Source organism: Vanacampus margaritifer, chromosome 19, assembly GCF_051991255.1.
Source record: "Vanacampus margaritifer isolate UIUO_Vmar chromosome 19, RoL_Vmar_1.0, whole genome shotgun sequence".
Lineage (NCBI taxonomy): Eukaryota > Metazoa > Chordata > Actinopteri > Syngnathiformes > Syngnathidae > Vanacampus > Vanacampus margaritifer.
The window spans coordinates 3163746-3181207 of record NC_135450.1 but is presented as its reverse complement, the minus strand read 5'-3'; the positions used below and the strand labels follow the sequence as shown (position 1 = coordinate 3181207).

The 17462-nt window shown below is 38.4% G+C and overlaps 1 protein-coding gene across 4 annotated transcripts in view; it reads right to left on the bottom strand.

Annotated features, from left to right (window-relative positions):
* The window catches only part of fynb (FYN proto-oncogene, Src family tyrosine kinase b), an 86334-nt gene that overhangs the window by 52535 nt on the left and 16337 nt on the right, over positions 1-17462 (bottom strand). For 3 of the 4 annotated variants that reach the window (XM_077552297.1, XM_077552299.1, XM_077552300.1), the window contains exon 2: positions 16987-17055. The exons of the other annotated variant lie outside the window; for it this stretch is intronic. The gene's annotated coding sequence lies outside the window, so the exon portion shown is untranslated. The remainder of the gene's footprint in view (positions 1-16986; positions 17056-17462) is intronic. 4 annotated transcript variants of the gene reach the window in all.

Here is a 17462-nt window from a genome sequence, read left to right as displayed (position 1 = left end):
TGTAAGAAAAATAATGTGAAATATTTGGCTTTACCTCACTTAAAAGACCTACAATTGAGAATTGCTGACTTGCATGAAACTGGAAAGGGTCACTAAAGTATCTCTAATTGCCCCAGTGTTCAGAAGATATCTGGTCTTACCATGTACTGATCTACAAATTGAGTCGAAGCACCTGTGGCTAGGCTTGAGCTAAACATAATTTTTACTTTCTGGACCTGGATTTGCCACCTCTACTAAAACGTCACAAGTTATCTTTGACTAAAATGTCATCAGTTTTCGTCAAATAAAACTAAAATTCTGGCTAAAATGCAACTTAAATGCTCAGACTTTTATAGAATAAAACTTATTAAAAAGAGCATGAACATGACTAAAACTAATAAAAACTCAAATGACAGCTTGACACAAGGAGTAGACTAAAACTAAAACAGGCCACAAAAGCAACAAGCAAAATAAATAAATAAAAAGCTGAATATTCCACCTCTATTGATGGCTTTTTCATCACTCTATACTGATCCACGATGGTGCTTATAGATATTGAAGCTAATAAGACAGGTTCCATTTACAATACTTTTTGTGACCACTGGTTGAAAATATCTGTCCCTTATCTGTTCACGTGCCAGCAGTTGTCACCTCACCCTATTTTTCAAGCTTGGTGGGAGCATATTAAAAACACCTAGTAACAGTAAATCTTATTAGCTGCCGATGCAATTGCTAATTTTGTTGCGCAGCTACATAAAATTTGGCATGTACTCCACATTTTACAAGCTTTAGGGCAATCTAGAACAGAATGTACTGTACTGGATTTCCTTCATTAATATGGTTGGCTAGGCAATCAGTGTGAATGCCTTCAGTTTATAATTGTTTGTGGGATGGCAACATGGTGGTGCGGGAGGTTAGCGCTGCTGCCTCACCACAACAAGAACATTAAATCTTGGTTCTGGCCTTACTGACACAATTAAGGAGTTAATTGAAGAAATGCTACAAGCCCAAGGTGTCAATCTGAATAGCTGTCTGCCTCTATTTTCAACCCTATTGATTTGTCATCAATCAAGGGTATTCCTTGCCTCTAAATCGAACAGAATAGAATCCAACTTGCACACAACTCGGAAAGAAATAATAATGATGGAAAATGGAGAGATGTTAATGGTATTGTCTACCTTTGGTTTCGTCTTTAACAAGAGTTTTATGTTTATACTGATCATTATGGGTGTAACAAAACCCAATTTGAACCGGAAATCCGGTTTTGATTTGAATGATGCGATCGCGGAGGGATGACGAGCACGAAGGTTGAATATCAACAGGTTGGTACGTGGTCATGAACTGTTCTGGAACCCGATTAATTTTATTTTCAAGTGTCGTTGAGTACACATAGATCACCATATAAACTCAGCACTGATTTACGTAACATAATTGTCATTGATTGTCGTAATAATGGTATTACAGTTGCAACTGCAATTGTAATGCAGTAATCAGGACAAAACGTTATTTTGTTATTATATGTATTATAATAAAATTGCATGAGGAAAATATAGGGGTAACTGCCTGTATACAGACACAAAAATAAATAAATAAAAATGTCACTTACCACCATTTGGACCAGCATCATAATACAATAACATAGTGGAGCTGAGTGCTTTTAAAAATGAGGTAGAAGATTGATTCCTAAAATGAACTGGTATTTATTATTGTAGGCCACTGCAATAAACATTAACACTGTGCATGAATGTAGGAAAATAAAAGTGTTATGTGTGATGATGTCATGTTTTGGTTTTGGTTCTGTCATGTTCAGTTTCTGCTTTCCTTGTGTTTTCCTTGTCTTGTTAATTGTGACCCTGCCCTTCCTTGTGTTGTCCAATCAGTGCCCTCAGCCACTTGTGTCTGGTCCAGGTGTGTCTTGTTGCGTCATTAGTGTTGGTGTATTTAGTCTGCTGTCTCTCCTCTGTCTGTGTTGGTGCATTGTGGTATGTATGTTTGTCCTCATGTCATGCTGCCTATTTTCTGTTCCCGCCCTAGTTCTAGTTCTAGTTCTAGTTCTAGTTCTAGTTCTAGTTCTAGTTCTAGTTCTAGTTCTAGTTCTAGTTCAAGTTCATGTTTTGTTGCTGTCAGTTTTTTTTGTTCCATTTTTTGTTCAAGTTCAAGTTCATGCTTTGTTTCATGTTTTTGAACTTTGGAACCCTCTTTGTCAATAGAAATTAAATTCCTTTTATTTTTTGGACTACACCTCTGCCTCCTTGCTCTGCCTTCCCGCATCTGGGTCCTAAAGCCCCCCGTTCTGACAGATGATTACATTACAGTCAAATAAATGTTCAAAAAACAACATTGCCTAAATATTAAAACATTAAAATAAGGCTGATATTTGCACAGATACCTGGTACTTGCCCATCAATACTTACAAGTTTTAAAAGACAACAAGTTTTCAAAGACTGATACTTACTAATTTGGTCTGTAACATGTCGAAGCTTTACATATGCAAAAATGTTGACTGCTGTTTTCCAAAATAAAAGCAGATGTTTGCAAATGTGCAAATTATGAGATTTAGATCATTTTAAATGAAACAAGATATTCAAACGATTAATGGAGTATCAAAATAACTACAAATGAATTTGGCAATTTGACTAGTTATCAAATAATCAAATAATCGTTGCACCGAATCGGACCGTAATCCTACTGAATCGAACTGAACCGAATCGTTCCATTTTAAAATGTAACCGTCCTTGTATCGGATCGCACCGCATGTATCGAGATGCATATTGAATCGTCTTGGTTGGAGAGATGTACACCCCTCCTGATCATGATCCCTCAAAGGAAAATTCAATTTAAACTCTACTGTGTATTTTTGCTGCACATCACAGAGTGAAGCAGACCATAAAAGCCTAGGAGAAATAGAGTATACTGTAGGTTATTTCTCACGTCCATCTGGGAAAAAACAACACTTCAGAGATGAATAGAAATGAAATGTTTGTTGCATCTCATCAGATCAAATATTAAGGGAATACAACTGCTGTCATTACCTCTTGCTTAAATCCTTTGGTGTTCACTCTAGTTTTAGTTTCCCATCCATCGTTAAAAAACTGCTGCTATAGCAGTATCCAAATCAAATACTTTGGGGAACACCAATGTTCACAAGCTTGCATTTTCACTTTTGTGCTAACAATCAGAGAATTAGGAGAATTGATTTGTGATATTACAATCTACTTGAAAAGACGCACATTCGTTTAATATTAGGCAAGATCTGATTACACCTTAACCTGAAACACTCCTTTATGAAGGAAAAATGTCCCCCTCTATTCTCTCTCTTTTCTTTTTCTGCTTGACTATTTATCAAGCTGCTCGCCAAGTCCAAAGGGACCTGAGGTTGCATATGGTCACAGCAGCCCTCGTCCCTTTTTGCTTCATCCCTTAATGATCAAAACAACAACAAATGCTAAAGATACAACGTTGTGTGTCAATGACTTATTATATACATTCCAGAATTACTTGAGCAAAAGGGGCTAGCACACCATTAAAAAGTAGGTAAGGTGTTTTCACATCACTAACATCACTTTACATAATTGCAGTCAACGGTCCTCACATAAATTAGGAAATAACAACACTGACAGAAACGCTGAGCTGTGAGGATTTAATACAAATCAATCTGCATTCCAAATAACGTCAGAAGCTGATCTCCATTCTAGATTTGGAATTTATGGGGTGTTCTACCTCAGAGATTTGTTTTGTGGGATTGATGATATTGTCCTCTCCCCCACAACCGTTTATAGAAATATTCCGCAAACCCCAGCTAACTGAAATGCTGTTCTGAGATTCTGTGTGGCCAAATCCATGATAACCCCGGCCGGTGGAGTATTAACTGAATGTTTTGTGCACCAACAGCCGTATGCAGCCCTGTCGACAATCAAACTGTCAAAACATAATAGTCTGGCTGACTGGGTGGTAACCACTGAATATAAGGCAATACAGCTGCAGTTCTGGCACTTGGATTCCACAGACCAATAAAAATGTCTGTGTGTTTTGTTTTCTTCTCACATGGTGGCCTAACTTTACTCTTATTGGTAAACTAATTAGAGCATGAGATGCTATACATTCAGTTGATCATGAATACCACCTAGATTGTTGAACAGCCACTTAAAGTGCACAGACTGATATCTAATGCAATAACACTTTCAAAAGTCACTAATAAGTTTTTTAAACAGACATTTAGATTAAAACTTCACTAATTCTCCCTCTCGAAGCACTTTATCTTTAATGCATTCTTGTACTGGTTATGCTTGAAAAAAGCTTCACATAGTATTTATGAACTGCAGAAAAGAAATTCCAGCCAATTCTTTTTTTTTTTTTTTTCCAGGAGAGCTCAGTATTGTTCATTCGATTTGACATCATCATTGCTCTCCTTTTTTTTTTTTTTTTAAACAAATGAATTAAAAACATTTAATAAATGTTTTTATTTTATTTTTTTATATATATATACATATTTATATATACATATACACACATATATATATATATATATTTTTTTGTATGTGGGTGAGTATGTGTATGTGCGTGTGTGTGTGTGTGCGTGCGTGCGTGCGAGCGTGTGTGTATTCATCAGTTCACCTAAAGCCCATTAAAAAAAATCCCATACTAATAATATAATATAATAATAAATTGCCAAATGCAGAAACATCAATGTAAGTTATCACGATGTAGTGGCTCTCGCTAACAGACAGAATTAAGTAACCAGAATTAGGTTAAAAAATTCTATATACGTAGACCATGTTTCTATAAATTTTGATATTTGGTTTTTATTTGAGGCAGATATTTTTTCCATTAAAATGTGATTTATGAGGAGGTTAGACCATTGGTCGATATTCAGAGTTTGTTTATTTTTCCAGTTAACAAGAATTGTTTTTTTAGCGATAGTAAGGGCTACAAGTGTAGATTGAAATTGTTTATGTGGTAAGTCAGTTGTTGTTAGGTCACCTAGCAAACACAAGTTTGGGGATAAAGGTATCCTACAGTCCAAAATAGCGGAAAGTTTTTCTAAGACTTTAGTCCAGAAATACATAACCGGAGTGCATAACTACTAAGTACATAACCATAAAGCATGACCATAAGTGTCTGTAGTGTTTTGTAAGCATTGGAGACAAATGTCGGAGTCTGAGAGTCCCATTTTCTTCATCATATATTGAGTAATGTATGTTCTGTGAATAATTTTATATTGGATAAGTTGTAAATTTGTGTGTTTTGTCATTTTAAATGTGTTTTCACAAACTTGAATCCAAAAGTCCGGTTCCGGTACTATAGACAAGTCTGTCTCCCATTTCAAGATGGGTAAAGACATTTTATCAGTATATGAAAGTAACTTATATATTTTTGAAAGTTTTTTTGTTGTTGTCGGAGAAAGCTTGTTAATATCTTTAGCTAAAACAGGCGGTTGGAGCGTACCCCGAAGTGTTGGAATTTTTTTCTTTATCATATTTTTAACTTGTAGATAATGTAAAAAATTTCCGTTTTTTATATTGTATTTTGGAGCAAGAATGTATATGATATAAACTCTAAATTCCAGCCAATTCTAAAGCCAATAAAAGGTGTAAAAAAAAAAAAGTAAGAAAGAAAACTGAGTAACTTACTGTGTAAGCAAAATTTGACTACTAAAACAACACAAAAGCAACTGGCAGTACAACCTAAAATTTAAGTCTACTTTTAATGCATGTTTTTGGTCCACAATTACATTTAAATGACACATTGTGAGGTCAAATCAATTTCTGTACTGTAAATTTAAAAAAATAATCAAGTTTAAATATGCATAATAAATAGTTGTTGGTGACAACTGTAACCATGTACCAATTAAGGGTGGGAAATATCAATATTAGTATTGTGATACAGCATATGATTGTCAGTACCAACTCATTAAATCAAGATCGGCTATGGATTTTATAGTTGTCTAAACTAGGCAGTTGCACTCACAATTTTTTTATGTGATCTCTGTATTCACTTTTATGTTCTGTCAAAACACTTTGCATAAATTATATTTTAAAACATTAAACATACAACACAGTTGAAAATATAATGACTACCAGAAACGACTCTTTTGTGGTGGTGTTTTTTTTATTTTATTATAAAAGACATTAATTTCATGAAACTTAAGACTTAAAGTATATATCACTATCTCACATTAAATGCTTTGTATACTTATTAGATTGCAGGGCAGTTTCCTGTTAGCATCCTAGGATAGAAAGCAGCCAATTTTGTCACACTGCATACAGTACATGGAATCAGGAGACAAATGAACACATGGTCGAACAAATCATGTGAGCAAAAAGAGTGTGAGCTATATAGCAGTAGTTAAATGCCAAACTAAGACTTGCTGGTGATGGCTGGTGATGTGTCATGCTGGGACTCCAAGGGGCCGACTACACTACATTCTGTGTGAGTTATGGCAGGCACATGCCACTACGCAGCCTTGATATTGAGCCAATCACTTAACTAGGCGGAGGAAGGAATAGGCAGATGAAAAGATGGAAAGTGCCACCAGATGTGTCAATAAAATGGCTCAATGGTGGCTCTCTGCTACCCTCTCTCCTTCCATATCATGAGGACAAAAATAGTAAACAAATTGTGAAAAAAACAACAAGCCGTAGACGAGTGGTGCATTTTAGAAAGTGTGTTTTGCGCCGTTTTGGGTGTTTTCCACTCTGATTGTAGGTTTCTGTGGTGACAAACTTTTTTTTAAGTGCCAGAAACAAAATTACCGCAACATAATGTATCTGTCAGAACATATTTCTGGTGTGCCTATTTAAATCCAGTACTACACAGAAACGCCAGCTACATCCAATTCAGACACTCAGGACGAGTTAAATCAAACAAAACCGGACTTTTATTTTAGTAGCTGGCTTATCAAAATTATTGTAACATCAGCTTTCTTTTCTGTGACAGCTTGTTTGTTTTTCACAACCAATTCCAATTCCATTACCTTTTTGGCTCCTCTTGTAACACGAATGCAGGGGCTTTCAGAGGGGAAAATTGAAATGGAAACATGAAAGCATCATTGATTTTAGTGACTCATTTTCTGTTTCTCACCAGCGCACAACACCACCCACCCTGTGAGAGATCTTGAGTTCATACATACGTACATGTGACACGTTACCACACTGAAAATGCTTGGTTCTTTTGCTACTCTTTTTACAGTGAGTTATGTCTTCTCTACCATCTTTACAGGAAACAATAGGTGGCTCTCAGAAAGCTGTGATTGTGCTCTGCTGGCAATGTCAGTTAGAAGCAAGATATAGGGCACCATATGAAACTGGGACACACATAATGCAAGTTGCTATTAGGCCAACAATAACTGAGCCTGAAAAGACATGTTGTGAAGGTTGCAGACAATGCCTTGCTGACCTGTTTTGTCCAAAAATAACAATTGGATTTGAATAAAAGTCTATTTAAAAAAAAAAAAGGTTGTTACAATGCTAGCAGCAGATATGAAAGTAGCACAGACAAAATACTAAATAGGAAAAAAAAAATCTAAATGCAACTTACTGGGTGCAACTGCTCTTTTGTTTTGTTTCCCCTTTTGTGCAGTTTGTTTAGTCAAGTGTAAACATGGAAGTTGAACTCAGTTGTGGCACAGTACGGTTTCAAACAATCTTGTAAGTTCAGGTGTGGTGACTTACTGAAAATGTCTTGTTTAGCATGCCATGCCAAAGCTCTAAATCTTCTTTTCCCCTCATTGAACAAGAATAATTTCCTTAAGACATCCCTCAAGTGCACTGGATGAAATTGTGATGTAGCCTTGTAGATTGCCCGTATATTTATTAAACCTTATCAACAATGGCCAGTTTTGTTTTGGGGCACCATTTTACTTACACTATTGTATCCCTTGTTTACATCCTTAGAGATGCAATCAATCTAAGATGCATGCATCACAAATATTAATGATTCTGAGTCTATTAACTCTTTTACTGCTAAGGACGTTAAATGACGTTTAGTAAAAACCTACGGAGGGCAGCCAAGGACGTTAACTCTTTGACTGCCAGACGTTTTCAAAAACGGGTTGTCGCCAGTGCCAGCCGATTTAAGCATTTTGAGTGATCTTTCAAGGTCCACAGAAAATGTTGTGTTTGGACTATGGAAACACACATACTACCAAATGAAAGATTGGACTCTCAGCTTTCATCAGAAAAAAAAAGTTTGTTTCTACCTTATTCCGTTCTTCAGTAATCAACAATAGAAAATGGTTACTTTCACCGAAATTCTCTCTTTTGAAACAAAAAACGGAGAAAAAGAGCTTTTTGTGAAACGATGTTATTTCATGCATTCTAGTGAATTGTACACTTATTTTTGTCCATGAATGATGCCACAAACACCTAAATAGTGCTTTACTTCTGTAAAACGCTTTCACCAACAATGAAAAAGTGTTTTTTGATTGCAAAATACGTTTATTTCCATTCAACAGTGTAACAATTTGACAAAACAATTTCGCAAACTATTTACAAATGTGTGCAACTGTGGTACTACTTACAATTATGTGGATGTTTCAAATACAGTTTTTCTTTTTGTAACGCTCTCCTGCGTACAAAGAGACGCCAGGACTCGCACACAGTTTACTTTCACTTTCACATTGGTCCGTTTTGCGTGCAAACGTTACACTTTCTTGACGGGCTTTTTTTCCGGGGAATAAAAAGCAAGTAGCAGACTGTACACACTTCCTCCGATGAATATGCATTGGACTCTGGGCACTCTCCGTCGTCCGATCGAACGTCCGCCTGTGCGTGCTCGGTTGCGCTCCGCGTTACGACACCGTCATAGCCGCCGCGTCAGCGGTTCCAATTTCGCCGTCAAGCTCGGATTCACCTTCATCATCATCGTCATCAATGTACTATTTTAGCGTTGGTCGATGCCTTTTGTCTTGTAAGTGTAGAGCTGCTTGCAAACGCTCGCCATTGCCCGTTCCCTCCTCCATCTAGCTCCATCTAACGTCTTCTACTGCCGCGTCAATGCTTTCCAACCACGGAGTCACCATCATCTTCATCATCGATGATGATTATCGTCATCAACAATGTGCTTTTTTAGCGATGCTTTTGGTCTTTGAAAAAAACGGCTCTGGCGTTAGCTCCTCGCGACCGGCCGCCATTTTTCCTTTGTTTTCCATTCTGATCTCCTGCTCAACGCTCTAGCTCCGCCTCTACTGACGCCCACCCGATCTTGTCAAAAGAGAGTCATCGCTGCCCTCTAGGGGCCAAAAATAGTCATTAGGCTCAAAAAACCTGCTTAAAACTTTCAGGAGAGCTCCGCAAGCCTTTCCAGCACCCGTTTCAAAAAAAAAAAAAAAAAAATGGGAGGACGTCTTTTAACGTCTTTGGCGCTCCTCCGTAGGTTTTTGCAGAACGTCATTTAACGTCTTTGGCAGTAAAAGAGTTAAAAGACGTTCTCCAATTTTTTTTAATTTTTTGGGGGGGGAAACGGGTGAAGGAAAGCCTTGGCCAGCTGTGGTGAAAGTTTCAAAGCAGATCTAGTTAGCCTAATGACTATTTTTGGCCCCTAGATGGCAGCGATGACTCTTTTTTGACAAGATTGGGTAGGCGTCAGTAGAAGACGTGAGGCGGAGCTAGAGGGGACAATGGCTGGGGATGGGAAGCGAAAATGGCGACCGGTTGCAAGCAGCTCACGCTTGAGCATTTTTTTCAAAGACGAAAAGCATCGACCAGTGCTAAAGAGCACATTGATGACGACGATGATCATCATCGATGATGATGATGGTGACTCCGAGGTTGGAAGCGTTGACGCGGCAGTAGAAGACGTGAGGCGGAGATAGATGGCTGAGGAGGAAACGGACAAGGCGCCCGTTTGCAAGCAGCTCATCGACCAATGCTAAATGATGACGACAATGATGATGATGGTGGCTCCGAGGTTGACGCCGAAGTTGGAAGCGTTGACGCCGAAGTTGGAAGCGATGCGGCGGCTATGACCACGTCATAAAGCCTCACCGGCTAGCGATGCTAACACCGGAAAACGCGGCGCACAACTGAGCACTTCTGCACAGGCGGACGTTCAATCGGACGATGAAAAGTACCCCGAGTCCAATGCATATTCATCGGAGGAGTGGGTACAGTCTGCTACTTGCTATTCCCTGGAAAAAAAGGCCGTCAAGAAAGTGTAACGTCTGCACGCGAAAGGGGCAATCGCAGTGAAACGAATCTGTTGTGCAAATCCTGCTCCGTCTCCTTGCACGCAGGGCAGTGTTACAAAAAGAAAAACTGTATTTGAAACATCCACATAATTGTAAATAGTACCACAGTTGCACACATTTGTAAATAGTTTGCGAAATTGTTTTGTCAAATTGTTACACTGTTGAATGGAAATAAACGTATTTCGCAATCTAAAAACACTTTTTCATTGATGGTGGTAGTGTTTTAGGTGTTTGTGGCATCATTCATGAACAAAAAGAAGTGTACAATTCACTAGAGTGCATGAAATAAGAATTGTTTTCTCCGTTTTTTGTTTCAAAACAGAGCATTTTCGGTGAAACTAACCATTTTCTATTGTTGATTACTGAAAACGGAATAGGGTAGAAACAAACTTTTTTCTGATGAAAGATGAGAGTTCAATCTTTCATTTGGTAGTATGTGTGTTTCCATAGTCCAAACACAACATTTTCTGTGAACCTTGAAAGATCAGTCAAAATGCTTAAATCGGCTGCCACTGGCGGCATCCCTTTTCTGAAAACGTCTGGCAGTCAAAGAGTTAATACATTTCATTTATCCATCCATCCATCCTTCAATTTTCTATACCGCATATCCTCTTTAGGGTCGCACATGTGTTGGACCTGACTTTGGGTGAGAGGCGGGGCAGACCCATGAAGTCACAAGTCAGTCAATCACAGGGTACATGTCAACCAATCACACGCACATTCACACAAAAGACAATTTAAAGTCTTTAATGGGGAAGTCAACCTTAAACATTTCTTGACAATATGTTATATGTGACCTCACTAGTCTAATCACGACATTCTGATTAATATTATATTTGTGGAATATTAGTTATGAAGCAAAATCCAGCCATTATTATCCATCTCAGACTTGCTGTCGACTAAAGATGACATCACAGTCGATCAGGGCTCAGGCAATGACCAATCACAGCTCACCTATTTTGTGACGCTGAGCTGTGATTGGTTGTTACCTGAGCCCTGAGCAACTGTGGTGTCAGTTTCACTCGACAGCAAGTGGCAAAATGGCCGCCTTCTGATATTGATAAAAACTGCTGGATTTTGCTGCTTAACTCCTATTAAACTAACGCAATAATAACCAGAATACCGTATTTAGACTAGTGGGGCAGCTGTCAAGAATTTTGGGGGGGTTGACTTCAACTTTAATTAACCTAAAAATAATACAGGTTGAGGTAGAGGGTATTATTTTCACCGTTTCAGTCACGGTGGAATCAATGGAATGGTCCACCCTCCAAAATTATGCCATCTTTATTTGTCCGTCATGAAACACAATTTAACACACATACAGCACTCTATGATTATTATTTTTTGTTTACAGTTCAGCCTTGGGTAACCTTTCATAATATTCAAGTTACATATGGTCAGTACGGAATTGAACAATCTAATGCATAGCACTGTACGTACAAATAAAGTTTCTTTGTATCAGTGCATAAAAGACTGTTAAAACGATGTTTCTTACATGTGTGTACTGTATGTTTTATTTCCATTGTCACACGTCAGGTCATTGTAACTAAATAACAGACTGCATGTGCAAAACATCCTTTTCATCACCTGTGACAAAATTCCAGTGCTTCAGGATTTAACACATTTAGAAGCTGAATGCACTCTGCTGCAGGCAGGCATGTGCAAGACAAAAAAATAGACAATTAATTTACAGCAGAGTCGATTGTTTTCATAATGAAAAGACCAGAAGGTCTTCCCAAAACGTGCGGATTAGTGTTCTCTAATTGTCAACATCTGCCACCTGTGTAAACTTTATGTTGGTTTACAGACCACTCACCATTGAAGATGAAGGCTTGTAATGACAAAACATCAACTACTTTCCACAGACTGCATCCAAGTTTGCCTTAAATGATTCAGGTTATTAATTTAAAACCTTCACCTTCGCATTTAAGGATCTATAATGTGCCTACAGTTGCTTTTACCCAGTGCTATGATCCAAGGTACAGTAGGCTAAGCCTATTAAATCATTCTTTTGAAGCATTTATCTATGACAAAAAAAAATGAATACGTAAAGCATGTTTCTTACTGAGGGGCTGTTTATATTTGTGATGTTGATTTCACGTCAGGGGTCAATCAAGTTTACAAACATTTGCTAAACGGTCCTTTTTTGTCGTAAGAAAATTTTGAACCTGAACAAATTTCCTTTCAACAAGACAGCTACATATGCACACCCTCGCAAGTTTTTGCCACTCATTGAGATACAACCCCTAGGCCGTATCACACTGAGGGGAGAAAGTTTGCGACACTAGCAAATGCTAATTTCACGTCATGTCATTCAAGGTCCAACGAGGCACGAACCGCAAGCCATAACATGATACAAAACCAAATACAAAGCTAAACAGCATGGATCATGACAACCAAATGGATGGCTGCCTATGAAGGAAATGTGTCAATTTCATTCTTACAGTAAATTTGACAAAGTTTTATACGAGAATATCTAAGTATAAGTTCTTGTTTTGTGACAGCGTTTGCACTGTAGTGTAGTCAGTAGTGATACAATCTACTGCCTATCATGTAAACAGGACAGGTTAGATTGCCGGTCAATGCCAAGTTACTGCCGGTCTCAATAAGAACAGAAAAAAGGATGGGTTATTCAATAAAAGCAGCCAGTGTAAAAACGGTGCCAAACAAATCAAGCACTCGTGACCTCTTATGGGACAAGCCAAAAGTCACAACAGCTAATTGAGAGAAATTAGAAATGCCCCTGATTACAGTGTAAAAAAAAAAAAAACGTACCACCTTTGATCTGCAGCATTTTTTTGCTGTATACTGTCAGTTGCATAGAACAGAGGAACATCATCATGGAGGGTATACGGCAGTGGAGTTAAGGCTAAGGAAAGGATTTCACATCGTGCACTGGCTGACCTCACGGTACCTCTGCTGCAATTTATGGGCTGACCTAACTGCTGCACTGCGGATTAAAGATGGAAGAAGTTGAACTACTTTAAGGTCAGGTTGTACACTGTTTGAAGATTGAAGAAGAGCATTTTAGTTCATAATCTGCTACCATGTGGATGAGTTTGCGCATGTCATTTTTGCAGTTAGAAAAATCAAGAAAATGTGATTTTATATGACTATCATTAACTCTTTCACTGCCAGACGTTTTCAGAAACGGGTTGTCCCCAGTGCCAGCCGATTTAAGCATTTTGACTGATCTTTCAAGGTCCACAGAAAATGTTGTGTTTGGACTATGGAAACATACATACTACCAAATGAAAGATTGGACTCTCATCTTTCATCAGAAAAAGTTTGTTTCTGCCTTATTCCGTTCTTCAGTAATCAACAACAGAAAATGGTTACTTTCACCGAAATTCTCTGTTTTGAAACAAAAAACGGAGAAAAAGAGCTTTTTGTGAAACGATGTTATTTCATGCACTCTAGTGAATTGTACACTTCTTTTTGTCCATGAATGATGCCACAAACACCTAAATAGTGCTTTACTTCTGTAAAACGCTTTCACCAACAATGAAAAAGTGTTTTTAGTTTGCAAAATACGTTTATTTCCATTCAACAGTGTAACAATTTGACAAAACAATTTCGCAAACTATTTACAAATGTGTGCAACTGTGGTACTACTTACAATTATGTGGATGTTTCAAATACAGTTTTTCTTTTTGTAACGCTCACCTGCATGCAAGGAGACGCCAGGACTCGCACAACAGTTTACTTTCACTTTCGCATTGGTCCGTTTCGCGTGCAAACGTTACACTTTCTTGACGGCCTTTTTTCCGGGGAATAAATAGCAAGTAGCAGACTGTACACACTCCTCCGATGAATATGCATTGGACTCGGGGCACTCTCCGTCGTCCGATTGAACGTCCGCCTGAACGTGCTCGGTTGTGCTGCGCGTTTATGACGTCGTCATAGCCGCCGCGTCAACTCTTGCAACTTCACCGTCAACCTCGGATTCACCATCATCATCATCGATGATGATCATCGTCGTCATCAATGTGCTCTTTTAGCGTTGGTCGATGCCTTTCATCTTGTAAGTGTAGAGCTGCTTGCAAACGGGCGCCTTGTCCGTTTCCTCCTCAGCCATCTAGCTTCCCCCCCACGTCTCCTACTGCCGCGTCAATGCTTTCCAACCTCGGATTCACCATCATCATCATCGATGATGATCATCGTCGTCATCAATGTGCTCTTTAGCGTTGGTCGATGCTTTTGGTCTTTGAAAAAAACGGCTCGGGCATGAGCTGCTCGCAACCGGTCGCCATTTTTCCTTTGTCTTTCATTCTCATCTCCTGCTCGACGCTCTAGCTCCGCCTCTACTGACGCCTACCCGATCTTGTCAAAAGAGAGTCATCGCTGCCCTCTAGGGGCCAAAAATAGTCATTAGGCACAACAGACCGGCTGGAAACTTTCATCACAGCTCCGGAAGGCTTGCCTGGACCCTTTCAAAAATAAAAAAAAATAAAAATTGGATGACGTCATTTAACGTCATTCGCAGCCCTCCGTAGGTTTTTACTTGACGTCATTTAACGTCAGTGGCAGTGAAGACTTAAAAAGGATATAGAAGAAAAGAATGAAGGCAAAGTTGACAAATTAGAACAAATCAAGTAATAATAAAAAAAAATCTGTTGTAAATACAGCATGCTGTAGGTGCCAAACCCAAAGCCCAGGGACCAGATTTGGCCCGCCACATCATTTTATGTGGCCCAAAAAAGCAACTCATGATCGACGACTTCATGTTTCTTGCTAAGATAAATTGCAACTTGTCTTCACTTATGACTTAGAAATATTGTCAACATTTTTTAGTTAGTAATTCACCTTTTAAAATAAAAGGAATACTATAATAGTTCAAAACTAGTTATCCGTCAATTTGTTGTGATTAATATTAGGCGATTATACATTTACTGTAGGTTTCACAGTAAAGTTCATAATAGCCCTCCGAATAAAAACATGACGTGACAAAAATGAGTCTGACACCCCTGTAGTTTAGTAAAAACAAAAGTCAATCCAACAAAAAAATGTACAGCATCTTGTATAACAAGGTAACTTAATTACTTACTTGATTAAGTATTGAGGAATACTTCATTAGTCAATCTATAAATAAGAGGTCCATAGAGATCTGGACATTGACGTCAAACGTCCCAAACTGGGCGTCTGCCACTTTGAGTAAACGGCAAACGTCACACTTTAACAATGATTAACAGCGGTTGTGGACCTGCTGCCACATTAAGATGAGGCAAAAAAGGATTGTGCATTCTCCAGGCTACCAAAAGAGGAATCAATGCGTAGCCATAAAAGGGTGAACAACAAGACGGAGGATTTGGAATCCTCCTCATTGCTTGTGCAGCAATCACTTCATATCAGTTGAGTCAATTACTGAAAAAGTCGTGTAGATGTAGCTCGATTGCAAAGTTATTCAATGAAGGCAAAAGACGTGATCGGGCACTTTGTACATGGTGGCTGAATCAGCAGATGCTAACTGTTACTATACGAAAAATGTTTCGTTTGTTTATGCAGCTACGGTTTAATAGATATTACACAGTTGAATTTAATAACTGACCAACACCATAAAGAAGACTTTTTATGGCATAAATGACGGCGGCCGCAGCCCAATTAGCTGCTGCTAAGTTGCTAACATACCTAAATAACACTGCAAGACTTGCGTGAAACTGCTAACTACAATGGTATTTTGACCACACATTAACAGGAAATCAATCTGGTTTGTACAAACTTGTTAAGCCTTGAAACATTCACATGAGCCTCATTAATAGCATACCTAGCTAGTATGCTAGCCTAAATAACAAGTGTATAGTAGTAGCATCACCGAGTTGAGAAAAAAAAAAGCACTAGCTGACACTTCATCGGCAATCCAACCTGTATATCATGTCCTTTTCATCAAAGTGAATGTCAATGCTCTTGGGCGAAAAGTTGATGAATAAACGCTAATTTTAGCCCTCCTTGCCATTGTAGTCCATTAACACTAGTCTGCGGCGCTACTTTCCTGACACGGGGGGGCGTGTTCAGAGAAATAGGGACGTGAGGTCCGGATCTCTATAGGTTTTACCATCTTAAAATAGTTTTGTCAAATCCATGCAGTAAATCCCAGCCATTCACACGAGTGAATATTGATCCCTGCCACCAATCCGCAATAGAACGGGTTTCTAAGTGCATATACATGACACATGATGGCAGCAAAGCACTTAAAATGGAGAGTATAATGAAGCGCCAATGCCATGCATCGATCATGCACACAATAAGAAACCCATGTTACATTAAAAAAAAATATATACATGTATATAGATTCACTTAAGTAGTTAATTTATTAACACAAGCAGACCACATTCACATGAGCCTCATTAATAGCATACCTACCTAGTATGCTAGCCTAAATAACAAGCTAGCACAAACTGACATAACATCACTCATGGGCAAAGAAATATGCGCAGTAGCACAAACAGAATTAAGTGTTTAAACTCTCATTTTTGTGTTTACACACAATAATAGATCTATGTACAGGTAAACGGTAACAGCAAAGTGGATTGTACCAGCCATGAGTATGGTGTGGATGAACTTGACAGCCTCAAGCCCATAAAACACCATTGGGGTGAATTTCTCATAGGGAATGTGCGTACTGCTATTTTGGAACCAACATGTACTTTGTACACAAATGCTCCAAAGCGAGCATATTTTTGCCTTTCGGCCATAAGCAAAAACAGGAAGTGAAATTCTTTACAAACAAGGACACATCAATGACTTCTTCCACAGGTGTGTCTGTGCAAGTTTACAAATGTGCGTGAGAAAAGACAAGCCCACTGAAGTGAGAAGATTTGTACCTCTGTTTTTTTCCGTATCAGGATCTTTATTTTCTCCACATTGCCTTGTTCACCACCAAAACAGAGGCCCTGCAGGGACAAAGACACCCTCAATTATTCATTGTCCAATTTAATAATACATGACTATCAAGTCAATGTGCCATGCACTGTCAAAAGTAGGTATTGGTGAATTGTACTGGATTGCTTTGGGTGGTACCAAGGTCTATGTTTTCGGTACCATGAATGTGTTCTACGTTTTAACATATTTATTAAAATGATAAGAGCTAAAACTATGTGATGAAAAAGATCAAGGTCAGTAAACAGTAAAAAAGATGGCATAAAAAAACATCAGCAGGGAGAATTTTGACTCAAGGCTACATAAATGAGCAAAGGCAGCAGCGTCTGCATTTGCACATTTGTGTTATAATTTTCTAAATAAATAGCGGAAGGAAGTGGGAAATTAAACGATAAGGGGAATTTATGACACGGTACACGGA